At 45.0% G+C, this 13,109-nt stretch overlaps 2 pseudogenes; one reads left to right on the top strand and one right to left on the bottom strand.

The window, feature by feature from the left end:
- Positions 1–5,399: 5,399 nt before the first annotated feature.
- LOC133927610 (uncharacterized) lies at positions 5,400–8,395 on the bottom strand (annotated as a pseudogene).
- A 2,465-nt stretch (positions 8,396–10,860) lies between these two features.
- Positions 10,861–12,670, top strand: LOC133927609 (flavonol 3-O-glucosyltransferase UGT89B1-like; annotated as a pseudogene).
- The last annotated feature ends 439 nt before the right edge of the window (positions 12,671–13,109 follow it).

Here is a 13,109-nt window from a genome sequence, read left to right as displayed (position 1 = left end):
GCTGACGATGAATCATCGTTGGCCAAGCGAATAGTTGTGGCGGTGGCAAATCAACTCAGCATCCTCAACACCATCGGGCCTGCTCCTCCATTGGTGTCTCCACATAATTCAATAGCCATGAGGCTTATTCCAAGCCGACTGTCTCGCTCCTTGCCCCCAACGGCGACCCAGATCATGCGGAGGAGAAGTCATGGATGGCTTATGCGGCCATGGAAAGGCCTTCTCCCCAAAAGCCCAACATTCACCGATGGTGGCGCTGGTCGACTACCTGTTGATTGCCATCTCTTTAGCGGGGACTGTTCAAACGCAATAGGGGGCCAAGATAGGGCAGAAAATTTAGGAACTTCAAATCTCGGATCCTTTGACCATGGCTAACTCTGCGGCAGGCAGTCTAGGTCACACACGTGGACGAAATTGGAAACAAATTGTCAACAGTATTTGGGAAAGGAATGCAATCAATCGGCCACATAATATTTCCTTATGCGGCGTTGAGATCACATCCTCTTCCCACATCTAGCAGAATCCGCCCCTTCCACAATTCCACTCCACTTTCACGCAGGTGGTAATGACTGGACATGGTCAAAGCTTCCCCCCCCCCTCCAACACCGATGGTGGTGTCTCCTTCGGTGGTGGTTCCGTGGCTACCACCAGCAGAGGAAGCCCCGACATGGCAAACCCCCATGCGACACAGAATCACACTGCAGCGTGCTCTGGATGAGCCTCATCTTTGCCACCATAGGTGCCTATCTTCCAAGCTGGAGTACCGTGTGCCTTTTGTGGTTTTGTTAGGAAAGCTAGTCCTAGATCTTTCCAGGGTTGTTCCTTCACATTCAGAACTTCTCAATCTGCGCGGCGGGGGCATGGTGGGGGTAATGAACTCGGCTTGTGGCATGCCTCTAGCTATGCACATGCCGTTAGCTACAGGCAATGCAAGCTGGTAGGCCGAAGCAATAACTCCAACTAAAGCTAACGATGGCAATCTGAAGGACAAGAAGCCTTGGCTATTGTTCTACTTCAGGTGAAAGACCAATGGCCATTCTATGGAGAATTGTGTCGCAGTGTTGTATTGTGTGATATGTGACAAACACAATAATCATTTAACGGCCAAGTGTCTTGTGCTCAAGGCCTCCAAACCGAATGTGGCACTTTTCGAGTTCGGCAGCGATAGGCAAGGTTTTTTTTTTTTCCAAATCCCTAAATCGGGCATAGTAAGGACTTGAACCTCAGGCAGCACCACGTGCCATAATCACAGTCACGGGCAGACAACAGTCAGCTGAGGTTATGTAGAATGAGCTACAATGATTGATTCGTTCTGACTGGAACTAGGAAGCAGTTATGCAGGGAGAAAATGGCTTTGTTGTGGCTTTCCCCAATAGGGAGGAGCTTAGCAAAATGGTTGACGTCGACTTTTTCCTTAAGGCACATGAGGTAACACTTTGTATTGGAGAATGAATGCCATCTGATGCACCAACTCCCCATTACCACCTTGAAATGGTTTGGGTGCACATCTTGGGGATCCCTCCAACCTACCGGCACTACTTAGCCATCTGGGCTATCAGTATTGTGCTTGGCACACCACAAGATATTGATATGATTCGCATGAGGTAACACGATATAGTTCGCCTGAAGGTGGCCCTGATCGACTCCAAATTATTACTGATTAAAGCGGACATTATATTTGATCTAGCATGTTGTGAAATTACCATTACCCTTGATGACTCAAGCCTCATCATCAATGACGACCTGAGCCACCATGTGATGTCTAGGGTTCACAATGGTGATGACGATGACCTACATGATGATAAATAAAATGGGCCAAACGATCAGTCAAAAAAGAAGGAAAGAAATGTCTCTTCTTCGTCTAATGTCAAAACATAAGTTGTTGAGTCGATGCAGGTGGACATGACTTCCTTGGAGCATCCGTCATCCCTACCGTGTGCTCCAAGATTAATTGCGATGACACCTTCCAACAATCAGTAGAAGGCTTCAATTGTAGCTCCAATAGGTGTGTCTATAGATCTGGCACTGCCCAAACAAGCCTCTTCTTCCTCTGCACCACCCAAAGTGAAGCCAACACCGACAGGCTTGACGAACATGACTTCCTCATTGCCGGCCAAAGCAACGACATCGTCCACATCAGCACGCTCCTCATCCTCACCGGCTGGTCCTACATCTCATGGGTAATGCAATCGGCCAAGATGAACAACCCCAAGCTATCTGCAGCGCCCTCCAGATCCATGACACTGACCATGATGCCCTCTAGGTTGCCAGGACATGATGGCCCAGCTACGGTCATGGTAAAGCCGCCATCAACCTCCAGTCAGTGTCCATAACCTTAACAAAGGAGCTGCCCAGGCTATTGTGACCACATGGGGTGGGCTAGCCCATAACTGTACCCCACATCACCCATGACACAGATGTCCAGACTAGTGTTGCACACGTTCTCAAAGACATTACTCAGCCCGATCGGTCCAACTTCACCTTTCACGCAGACCTTGCCTGTAATGACTAGCCTGGCACTAAACCCCGTTATGGCTAAGCAGACACCATATATGCTTGGACTTCAGTCTTTGCCAGTTCAGTGCATCACCCCATTGGTCGGCCATGTGACTATTGGCACCACAAGGCCGACCATTCCAAGGAGCATGAATACAATGACAACAATTTCAACGGTGGGGGATGCAGGGCTTGGAGGCCTTGCGGTTGCTGCAGCGTGCAATCGTGCCACTGGTTAGGTGAACGTGGCTACCTAATCAACACAATAGTATAGGGCATCAGAATCACAATTTGATGGCCGACGCCAAAGTGGCCTCCTCCAGGAGCAAGTTCTTGAAGATGGATCACTAGCGACTGATGTGGATGCCACGGAGAAAGAAATGTGACAGGCTATGACCAAGAATTTGGATGTGCTGATGGTGGCATCTGAGATCGCCAACAACAAATTGCCCCTCAATTCTACAATACCAATCATATATTCACTAGGTACGCCCAACACTTCAAGCCCTCTCTATTCAAATAGTACTTATAATTGCATTATGTCAAATATTAGACAACTAGGTGTCTTTATGGGTAGTAATAAGAAAGATATAGAGGTTTCAATCAATGCTATCAAACACGTGGTAGCTGATAAAGGTGAAAGGTCAACCAAAGGTAACAAAAAATAGTATCAAAGATAGCAAAATTGAATCATTTGTAGATGATACAGTTGACACTAGTGAGGAGGCAATGGAAGATGCTTGGGATGATCTTCTCCTTTTCCCACCTTGCTAATGAGATCACAGAAAATGATGTGGATGAGGTAGAGCTTGGAAGCTAAGTTTGTGACCTTAAAGTTACACCTCAAAAATCCAAGTCGCATTCCTAAAAAAGGCCACCAAAGTCGATCTTTGCAAAAGGGCAAGAAATATAAAAAATCAACTTGTTTCTCATGAAAAGTGTCTTCTAGAATAGCAAAGATCTTAGTGACTTGGCTAAACATAAGTACATAACGAATGTGTTCATGAACATAGATTGGATTTTATTGGTCTGCTTGAAACCAGGAAAAGCGAGGTGGATGTCAGGCTCCTTAACCAACTATATGGTAGTTTGGAACTCTCGTGGCATTACTTACCTCCCCGTGGTAGATATAGCGATATCCTCCTTGGGGTAAATAGGGATACCTTAGAGATTGTTGATATTTTGGATGGAGATTTTTTGGTGAAATGCCATCTTTGAAATTTGGTGGATTCTTTTGTGTGGACCCTCATAGCAGTGTATGGACCAACCCAAATGGATCTCAAATCCTATTTCCTTCAAGAACTTGCCAACATTTGTCGTGATAACCCACATCACATGCTGATAGACGGGGACTTTAATATATTAAGATATCGACATGAGAAAAATAATGACAAGTTCTCGAACCAGTGGCCTTTCTTGTTCAATACAGTCATTGATAACTTGAACCTAAGGGAGATTAAACTATCAGGTTGACAATATACTTTGTTAAACAACCACAAAAATCCCAATATTGAAAAACTTAATTGAGTTTTAATGACCAATCACTACTACAAAACTAGCATTTTATGTCGACCCATCATTGCTGGCTTCTAATGGACTGACAGTGATGGGGCATCACTGCCGGTTCATAAGCCGCGCGGGAAGAATCAGCCATCATAGCTTATAAACTGATAGCGATAAGGGTCATCATTGTCGGCCGATGGCTTGAGCCGACAGTGATGCCCAGCTCCCTCATCAATGCCGGTTTAAGCCACTGTCCGACAGTGGTAGTAGGGCATCACTGCCGGCTGGTTATATGAGCCAGCAGTGATCTCTCGAGAGCCTAAACTGCTCTACTCCCGCAGGCGCAAGGTGCCCATGACGGGACCGGGCCAAGACCGTCAGCCGTGGCAATACATTTGCCGAGGGGGAAAAGAGCAAGAGGTCCCGCCCAAGGAGCGTCGCTGACCAGAGCCACGCTCGGCCTGGCCTCCGCCGACGAAGCAGCAACACCTAGAGTCCCGGAAGAAGCCGCCTCAATGAGCGCACCGACCCGATCTGAACTCAAAACTCGAGGGAAATTGAAGGGGAGGGAAGGATTTTGCTGGATCTGGCCGGGAAGGGGTAGATTCGAAGGAACATGTTGGATTTCATGGTGAGATTTGGGTTTTGGGGGCGAGCCACCCCGCCAATCGCCAGAGACCTGCAACAATCGCATTTCTACTCCTAAGGCGCCCCAAATTCTGTTAGACATTTGAATCGTTTAGTACCATTCATAAATCTGCATATATGTGCAGTACTTTACACTTATACTGACACTTTTATGAAGACTTGATCTTGGTTCAGTTGGTCACTGCTGAGGAAACCAATAGTTTTTTAATTATAACCCGATCTAAACCTGTTTGCCTCACCTATTAATGATTCCTGAAAAGATAAAATTGTAAATTGCACTACAACTTGTATAAACATTTAAGGTAATGTTTGTATTTAGCTGGGTTCCAATATTTCAACAATAACTTTCTGCTTTCCTCAGTGGAAGGCTTCAGTCCAACCATTCAAAGCCAGTAAATACATCAATACATTTGTGATCAGCAATTATGCCAAGCTTCAACAAGTTTTTCTTCATTGGGAGACTTTTGTCCAACCTTTAGTAGCCAGCATTTACAAACCCAACCATGTGAGACCGATTCCGTACTCCAGGTGCACCAACCACACCTTATGAGCCAGAAAATGTTTGGCTCCAGTACTACAATCATGTTCATGCCAAATTAAAGAGAATGCTAGTTGTTATGGATTAGACCTAGCAACTTCACTGTAGGATAATATGAAAATGCTATGAAATGTACAAGTTGTCTCCTACTTGTGCTGTTGGATATTCACTATAACCAGACAAGAAAGAATCTCTCAGACTACATGTCTACACTCTAACAGGAGGCACTAGTTTGATCCATCTGCCTGCCAGACAACACTACACTGATGACTTCTTTCACAAAACTACGCAAGCATTCTGTGCAAGAGTTGGTTGTCACTGATGGTTTGGCTTCGGAGCTGTGCTTGCAAAACGGTCTTGAGAGTGCATCTCGAATCCATATGCAGACAACACAGTATGGGTTGTTGTCCGAGCAACTTCCTTGAATCTGTCAGAACTTGGATCACAAGCAATGTTTTATGGGATTAAATCATTAAATATGTAGCAACAAAACAAAGTTATGTTGCTGAATAGAGAATTGAAAGCTGAATTAAGGAGAATGTGTACCGTATGTTTTGTCTATCTTGAGTAGTTTCAACTCGCGTATGGCCAAGGAAGAAATCTCACTTTTGGCAATTTTACAGGCTGACCGAGACCTTTTGGATCCTTGATCATGGCATTTTTCAGAACTGAGTTTTCTCTTGCTCTCATGCCGTTCAGGTACAGAACTTTTCCTAACTTCAGTGGTTGCAGCACTACCAATTTCATTGGTTGCTGCAGCACAAACAGCTGAAGGTTCGTTGGGGTTTACCATCATAGTAGATTGGCTCCCAACAACAGGTCCTAATTGTAGCGATGAAGTCACAGTGGACTGATTGAATGATAAATTGCACCTAACTGGATGCAGCATATCTGATTTGAATTTCTCTGATTTGCCTGTACTACATAAAGATTCTAATGTTTGATCAACATGCTGACTGTGGATTGATGAGGCAACTTTACCATTTAGAGTTTCCTGATTTATTTGATTCTGAAAACAAATCATCCTTTCATGAAATGATACATGACTAATCTCAGGCAACCTACCTCCTCTCCGGAGGGTTTTGTGGGTGGTGTAATTTCTATTTTGGTACTATGACCACATGATGCATTATTTTTCTGAGTTACCTTATTAGGAAGGTTCTGCTTCTTCTGCCCTAAGATTGTATCAATCGGACTGTAAGAAGTTGATCTGTTCCCCCCATGGAAAATGGAGGACTGCAGTGAAGGGAAGAAGGCTTGTTAGATGTCTCCCTTCCAACAGAAGAGTTTGCCATCTCCAACATTTTCCATGCCTTACGGGCAATGCGGATGTCCTTCGTTGAGATTTTGTTACCATGACCCTGCGAGTTATTGGTTTCCTCAGAGAAAGGCGTTGATGACAGCTGAACAAAAGTAGCAGCAGTAGCACTTTAGCTACAGATAACTATGGGTGTTGCACAATGCTGCTGCTCAGTAACAACAGAGATGGTTCCAGTTCCATATTTCCTTCTTCTGCCGGGTGCATGCGCAGCAAACCCCACAGAACCGTCACGCAGAGCATCCCAGTTCTCACGCAGCACCCTGATGCGCTTATCAAGATTGCGAGAATTACGTAATATTCTAGCTCTCTCAACTTCAAAGCGAATGCGATCATGGTATGCTGCGAGACCATTATCCCGTCCCCGAGTAGATTCGGGACAATGAGATCCAGCTGAAGAAGTGCCCTGTGATGGCAAATCCTCAGCATTCCTTCCAGACCTACTGCTCCTTGCAGTGGTAGTGTAATCCTCACCCACAATGTCATAAATGGAAGGAACCGGATCATCCATCGAAAGCCTACTGCTCCGTAAATTTGTCCCATCCCAACTTGGATCATACGGGGCTGCAACCGGCTCGGTTCTCGGAACATCAACGCTGATCTCAAATTCACCCTGATTATCCCACCCCTCATTCTCTACCTGCCACCTCAAATGCTCCTCCCTGGTCGCCGCACAGTCCTCACAGAACCAGTCCCCCTCCGGCACGACGGTGCCCAGCCCAACGCAGTAGGCGTGCGCGGCTGACTCGCAGAGCAGCAGCAGCTCGTCGTCCCAGGAGCAGCTGCACGCGCTGCAGCTGGTGTCCACGTAAGGATCGGCGCCGTCCACCTGCACAAGCAACACAAAACACTATCAGTCTTGTCCTGCGGAGAATTTATGGCGTCCTGACAGTTCTCGCTCTCAATCAGTACAAAGACAAGAGAAATAATCTGATTATTTACATCTTTTGACAACGTTGTTATAAGGGTATTATGGTACTTATCGTTTAGAAATGTAGCATCCACGCATAGAATCGATCTGCAATGTCTGAAAATTTCGATGCATTATCCAAAAAACCAAAATAATCTAATAAGGTATCGGTCACTGGTGTTATATGACCCATTCTCTAGCTTGATTGGCTCATCCATCATCGCCTATTGAGTCCCTGGATTTGTTATGATAATCTTCTGTAGTGACCTTAGAGCATAGTTGTAAGACTCCTCGAAACTTCCAGATAGCATCTTCAACGCCTTCTGCTTCGCGCGCCACGCGGTGTGGTAATTCATCAGCATACCCGTCTTAGTTGCACCTCCTCCGCAAGGGATTTTAGCGACAAACAAATATTCGTGCCAACAAGGGTGATGAGGAGTTGGGCTATGGACCTCGCATTAATATCGTGGCTCACATTCCTAATAGTCTCTTCGCTGCATGTACGTAGGGTGTGTCTACTGATCACAAAATAGTTCTCATATTTAGGCTTATATACTCGTACGAAGTAAGGACAAATTGGGTGTTTGAAATACCTGACCTCATACTCTATAGGGTTCGATCGGGCGCATTTGTGGTCCCTTCTTGTTATTACAGCATAGTTGCTAACAAAATGGATAACCTTCCCCCTGTTACGAAATTGTTACAGAACCTGGATATCCCTATTCTGGTATCTCCAGTTAGATAATGTGTTATACTCAACGATGACACAATCCAACAAACCAGCACCACGAAAGTATTGGATCACCGGCACCAGGTCGTCATTGTCAGCATCTTCTTCATCCCTGCTACCATCAATTTCATCATCCATGTATCCTACATCTATATCAGAATAGTCCATTCTAGCTCCATCTCTACCGAAACTGTCCTCCCCAACATGCCATCCATCCTCTTCATGCATCACATGCTGGCCTGATCCTTCCATAGTACTCACTGCAACACCATGCACCAGTCGTGATACTATGTTTACGTACACCCCTAAGTTTTCCTCCAATGCTTTGCATTAGTACAAAACCCATGAGTTGTTTCTTCTCATCTAGAACAACGTATGGACAACGACCGAGCTGTTTGGAACAACCCGTGACCGCACACCCTTTAAGACAACAATATGGGATTGCTCGTTTACACGCAAAAGGCTCATAACATGTGATTTCAGGTCATCTAGATCATTAGGTACCTCAACCGAACTCTCTATATGCTGGTAGTTCTAAATTGTTATGAGACTCCTATGCAAAACTGCAGGACGTTCTCCATAATAAATATGAAAAATCGTATCGTATCTAGTAAACAAAGATATATCTAATAAAATTACTACTTATATGTTTGAACGATACACATGCTAAATATATAAGTAATTAACAATGCTAATTAAATCATCATTATTACATAAAAATGAAATAATTAATATTCATATTGAATTAAAATATTATTTAAATTAACATGAATGGTACATTGAGCAAATATTCAATCTCCTTATAAATTGAAAGTGCACTATTAACCCGTTCATAGATTTTTTTTTCGCACTAAGTGAGCTAAGCTGAGGTGCCCTTAGTTTTTTTGACTAATCAATTTTGCGCTAATTACTATTATACAATCTACTAATCTAAGCAAATAATTACTATTACACAGCAACATACTAATTACTATTATACAAATTCACCCTAATTACTATTACACTACCTAAGCAAATAATCAGATTCATATAATCAAACTAAGCAAATAATTAAACAAATATAATTATCGGGTTTAACACTCTAATTACTATTATTGCTCCAAGTACTAATTAAAATATAATTTAAGTACTTATTTTTTCTTGCGTTGTTGCCCCTCCTTGCCTCGGGCTGATTCTCCTCTCCTCGCGCTGCTTCTCCTCTCCTCTCCACGCGTTGCGCTACTGCTTCTCCTCTCCTCTCCTCCTTTGCGCTTCTGCTCTCCTCTCGTGCTTCTGCTCTTCTCTCGCGTTGCAGCTGCTCTCATTTTATAGCGCAAAGTGGAGAGAACATGATATGGCAGACCGATTTGATAGGGCACCAAAAGCACAAACAAGATGATGGGCATGGCGCCGAAAGCAACCGGTCGTATGAGGTGCCGAATATGGCACTGTTACATATATTTGGCAACTCAAGTACCAAATACGGGTGAGTAGTGCCGTATTCGGTGCCTCAGATGCTGAATACGATCGGGCTTATTTTTTTTTCAATTTTTGAGATTTCAAAATCGGATTTTCGGTATTTGAGCTGTCGAATATAGGTACTAAATTTGTAAATATGTCGGCTTATTGTCTATTTTGATAAATACGTGGGTATATGTTATTCATTTTTGCATTTTTGCCGGAATAGAGTAGTGGGAAATTTTGAGCGAGTCAGTATGGGCAATGTAACGCTGATGCCTCACACCTCTTGTACCTCGACAATGTTGATCACTATTATGGAGTGAGCCTCTTCCTTCAGCCGGGTAACACTTGATGTGACCTTGTCTCTTTATTTACTTCAAGCAATTGTTGGCTATTTAATTTACCTATTGGTTTCATGGCTTAGCTTTGCTCCGCCTACCTTTGTTACTTTGCTTGTCAAGGTTATAGAGTTAAATTATACGTGGTGTCTGGGTTATAGAGTTAGTTTGGAATGCTAGTAACTCCACAGGAGATCGTAGTACATGCAACAACTGTCCTAGATCAGCTACGTTCGGGTTACTCGGTAGCTTTTTGATGAGGTAGCACCTTGCCTGAAGTAGATAGATTACCTAGCCAGTTTGCTAATAAATAAAAGAGACAAGTAATCGACGAAGTGAAGCCTACACTGAAGGAAATAATCAACTCGATCTTCGTTCTCTCTCCAAATACAAAACTTCCTCAGTCCCTTCTCCATAGAACATAAATCGGCCAGGTGTTCCGAAACACTACTTGTTTCTCGTGGATCCAATACCTCTGAATACTCAAGGTTGAAGGCTACAACGGTATCCGTGTTCTTGCAGATCAATTAGGTGTAAGGATCACCAACAAGTTTTTTGGTGCTGTTGCCAGGGACGGATAGTTGTTTCTAACTAAATCTGATTTTTGTTCTAACGTCGCCTTCTCTCCTTTTCTTTTTTTCCCTACCATGACTTCAAAAACCATCTTAACTTGTCTTATCTTGTCAGATACGATTATGTACCAGATAGTTTTTCGCATATCTTATTTACCCACAGCGGTTACGAATCACATCAAAACGGGTAAATGACATGCGCACAGTGGACACCCAATATAGATATACCATATTTATAGCAGTTATCTAATAAATAATTATATATACTCATCACCGTCCATCCTGCACACGGAGTCGTGCCGCCCATCTCCCTCCTCCAGTGGAGCGACCATAGCGAGGTGGATGGGCAGCTGCGGAGGAGAGGTGAATGGGCGTCTACGGCACCTCCAGTGGTAATCGGGTGTTCGAGACGTGAAGGGAGGTGGGAGAAAGAAGAAAGAAGATGGAAAGGAGAAGCAGGAAGAAGGCTCGGCCCTGTACGCCGCCACACACACCAATAAGGCTCCTTTGATCAAAGCCAAACTGAGAGGAAATAAGGTAAGCACGCTATTGGTGCGTTTGGATCAAAACAGGAGACCCAAAAAGAATTTAAACATCTAAGAATCCCAAAACAAACCATACATATGGTCACAAACTATCACATTAAATCAAGTATGGTGCATAAGTACTTTAAAAGGCAAATGAAAGTATCAAAATACATATGATCGTAGTATGATGTAATTTTTTGAAATCGACAATCATATCTTTGTAATTGTAGTGTGCTCGAGTTTTACCTCCGGTGGAGTAGTAGCAAGCTATATTTTCAAGAATTTTACCTTCATCTTGTTACATAACCTTGTGTTAACGATCCTTAAAACAAAATAAAAACCTGCTCAACCCTTGCCCGAAAAATCGAGAAAGCAACAAGCGAGGAAATGGCCTAGTTTCAACTTAGCTGCTTAAAATATGTATCGAGGTACTAACATTTTTTTTTGTTGGGAGTTGCTAATTTTTAATCGAATAAAAATAAAAGTATGTTTCACTCGACAACAATAACTGTTGAATGAAGATCTAACGGTTGATAAAAAAAATTGATTCATAAGTAAATAATATTTTCTTATAGTAAAGATATATACAACTTTTTTATATGATAAATAAAAATATCTGATTGATTGCAGATCATGTCGAATGAAACAAAATCCTGATTTCAGTTGATTGAAACCTAGTAAATCCGTTTTTTGTTTGGAAGGGGGCCTCCGATCCGCTTCACCGTCGTCACCACGTCCGCAACCGCTGCTGGCGCCTGCGCGCTTGTCCTCCCATTCCCCTCCCACCCCGCCTTCCTGCGCGATCGCCGTTCTCTCCGAATTCTTCTGTTGGTGAACGCAACCGCTCGCGGTCGAGCTAGGCATCCCACGGATCGCGTTCTCGCCGTCCGTGGTGGACATCACCGCCGTGCTACACTCGTTGTTTCTCCAGATGCCCAGGCGCGAGGACGAGAGCCCGGTCGCGTTCCCGGATATCCCCCGGCGCCCCGGCGTACGCATAGCGGCAGATGTCGCTGCTTTACCGGACGTCCAAGGAGGGAGACGAAGTCTGCGAGGGCTCAGGAGCAACTTCCTCTGGAACCTGGAGAGCACGTCGTTCGTGTCGAACACATTCCGGCGGCTCGCGGATAGGTCCCTCGACTCGCCGCTCCCGGAACTGGGCCTCAGGCGCGTGCGAGCATGGCGGTACTGCATTCGTGTCAAAAACGTTCCGGCGGCTCGCAGAGACATACCCCAACGCGCCGCTCACGGACCTGGGCTTCAGGCGTGGCGCTGGCTACGGCGTTGGAGCGGACCGGGCTGGCGTTCGTGTGGGCAGCCAGGACGACGGCAATGCTGTCGGATGGGTTTGAGGAGTGCTCGCGCGGCGGGCATATGGGCCATGGTGATCCGCGGGTGGGCGCCGCAGGTGGCCGCGCTGCGGCACCGCGCGGTGGGGTGGTTCGTGACACACTGCGGGTGGAACTCGGCGCTGGAGGCCTCGGCGGCAGGGGTGGCCAGGAGGCCTCGGCGGCAGGGGTGGCCATGCTGGCGTGGCCAATGACGGCGGACCAATTCGTGAACACGCGGCTGCTTGGGGACAAGCTGGGCGCCGCCGTGCCGGTGATCTGGGGCGGGCTCAAGGTCGTCCCGGACCCTTTTCCCCCATGACCTACACCCATCGAGATGTTTATTGTCTGACAATCTCTGAAGTACCACGCAATGCCCATGCAAATCACTACGTCGGTCGATTGATATGCACAGAAGGAGAGGCTCATCCATAACGGAGTCGGTTGATCCATTAAACTTATTGTGTATAGGGGCAGCCAGTATTGGTGATGAGCACCCGGCTACTATACCTGGATTTTCCCTCTCTTTTACAGTACCAACAGCCAACAAAAATTTCTTCTCTGAATTTTACTCAACTAATTTAAGTATGGGAAACAGTAACATGCATCAACTTATTTAGGCTCGGCGAAAATTCAGTAACCAGAAATATATGGAATTTTTTTTATATTTTTTTAATATTTGCAAAATTACATGCCCGTTTTAAGATTTTGCAAGACTAGCTACCATCGTCTGTTCAATGAGTGAGAGCAATGTGTCACCC

The sequence above is a fragment of the Phragmites australis genome, chromosome 8 (genome assembly GCF_958298935.1).
Source record: "Phragmites australis chromosome 8, lpPhrAust1.1, whole genome shotgun sequence".
NCBI lineage: Eukaryota > Viridiplantae > Streptophyta > Magnoliopsida > Poales > Poaceae > Phragmites > Phragmites australis.
Note: the sequence above shows the minus strand (reverse complement) of the source record. Positions and strands in the feature narration are given on the sequence as shown.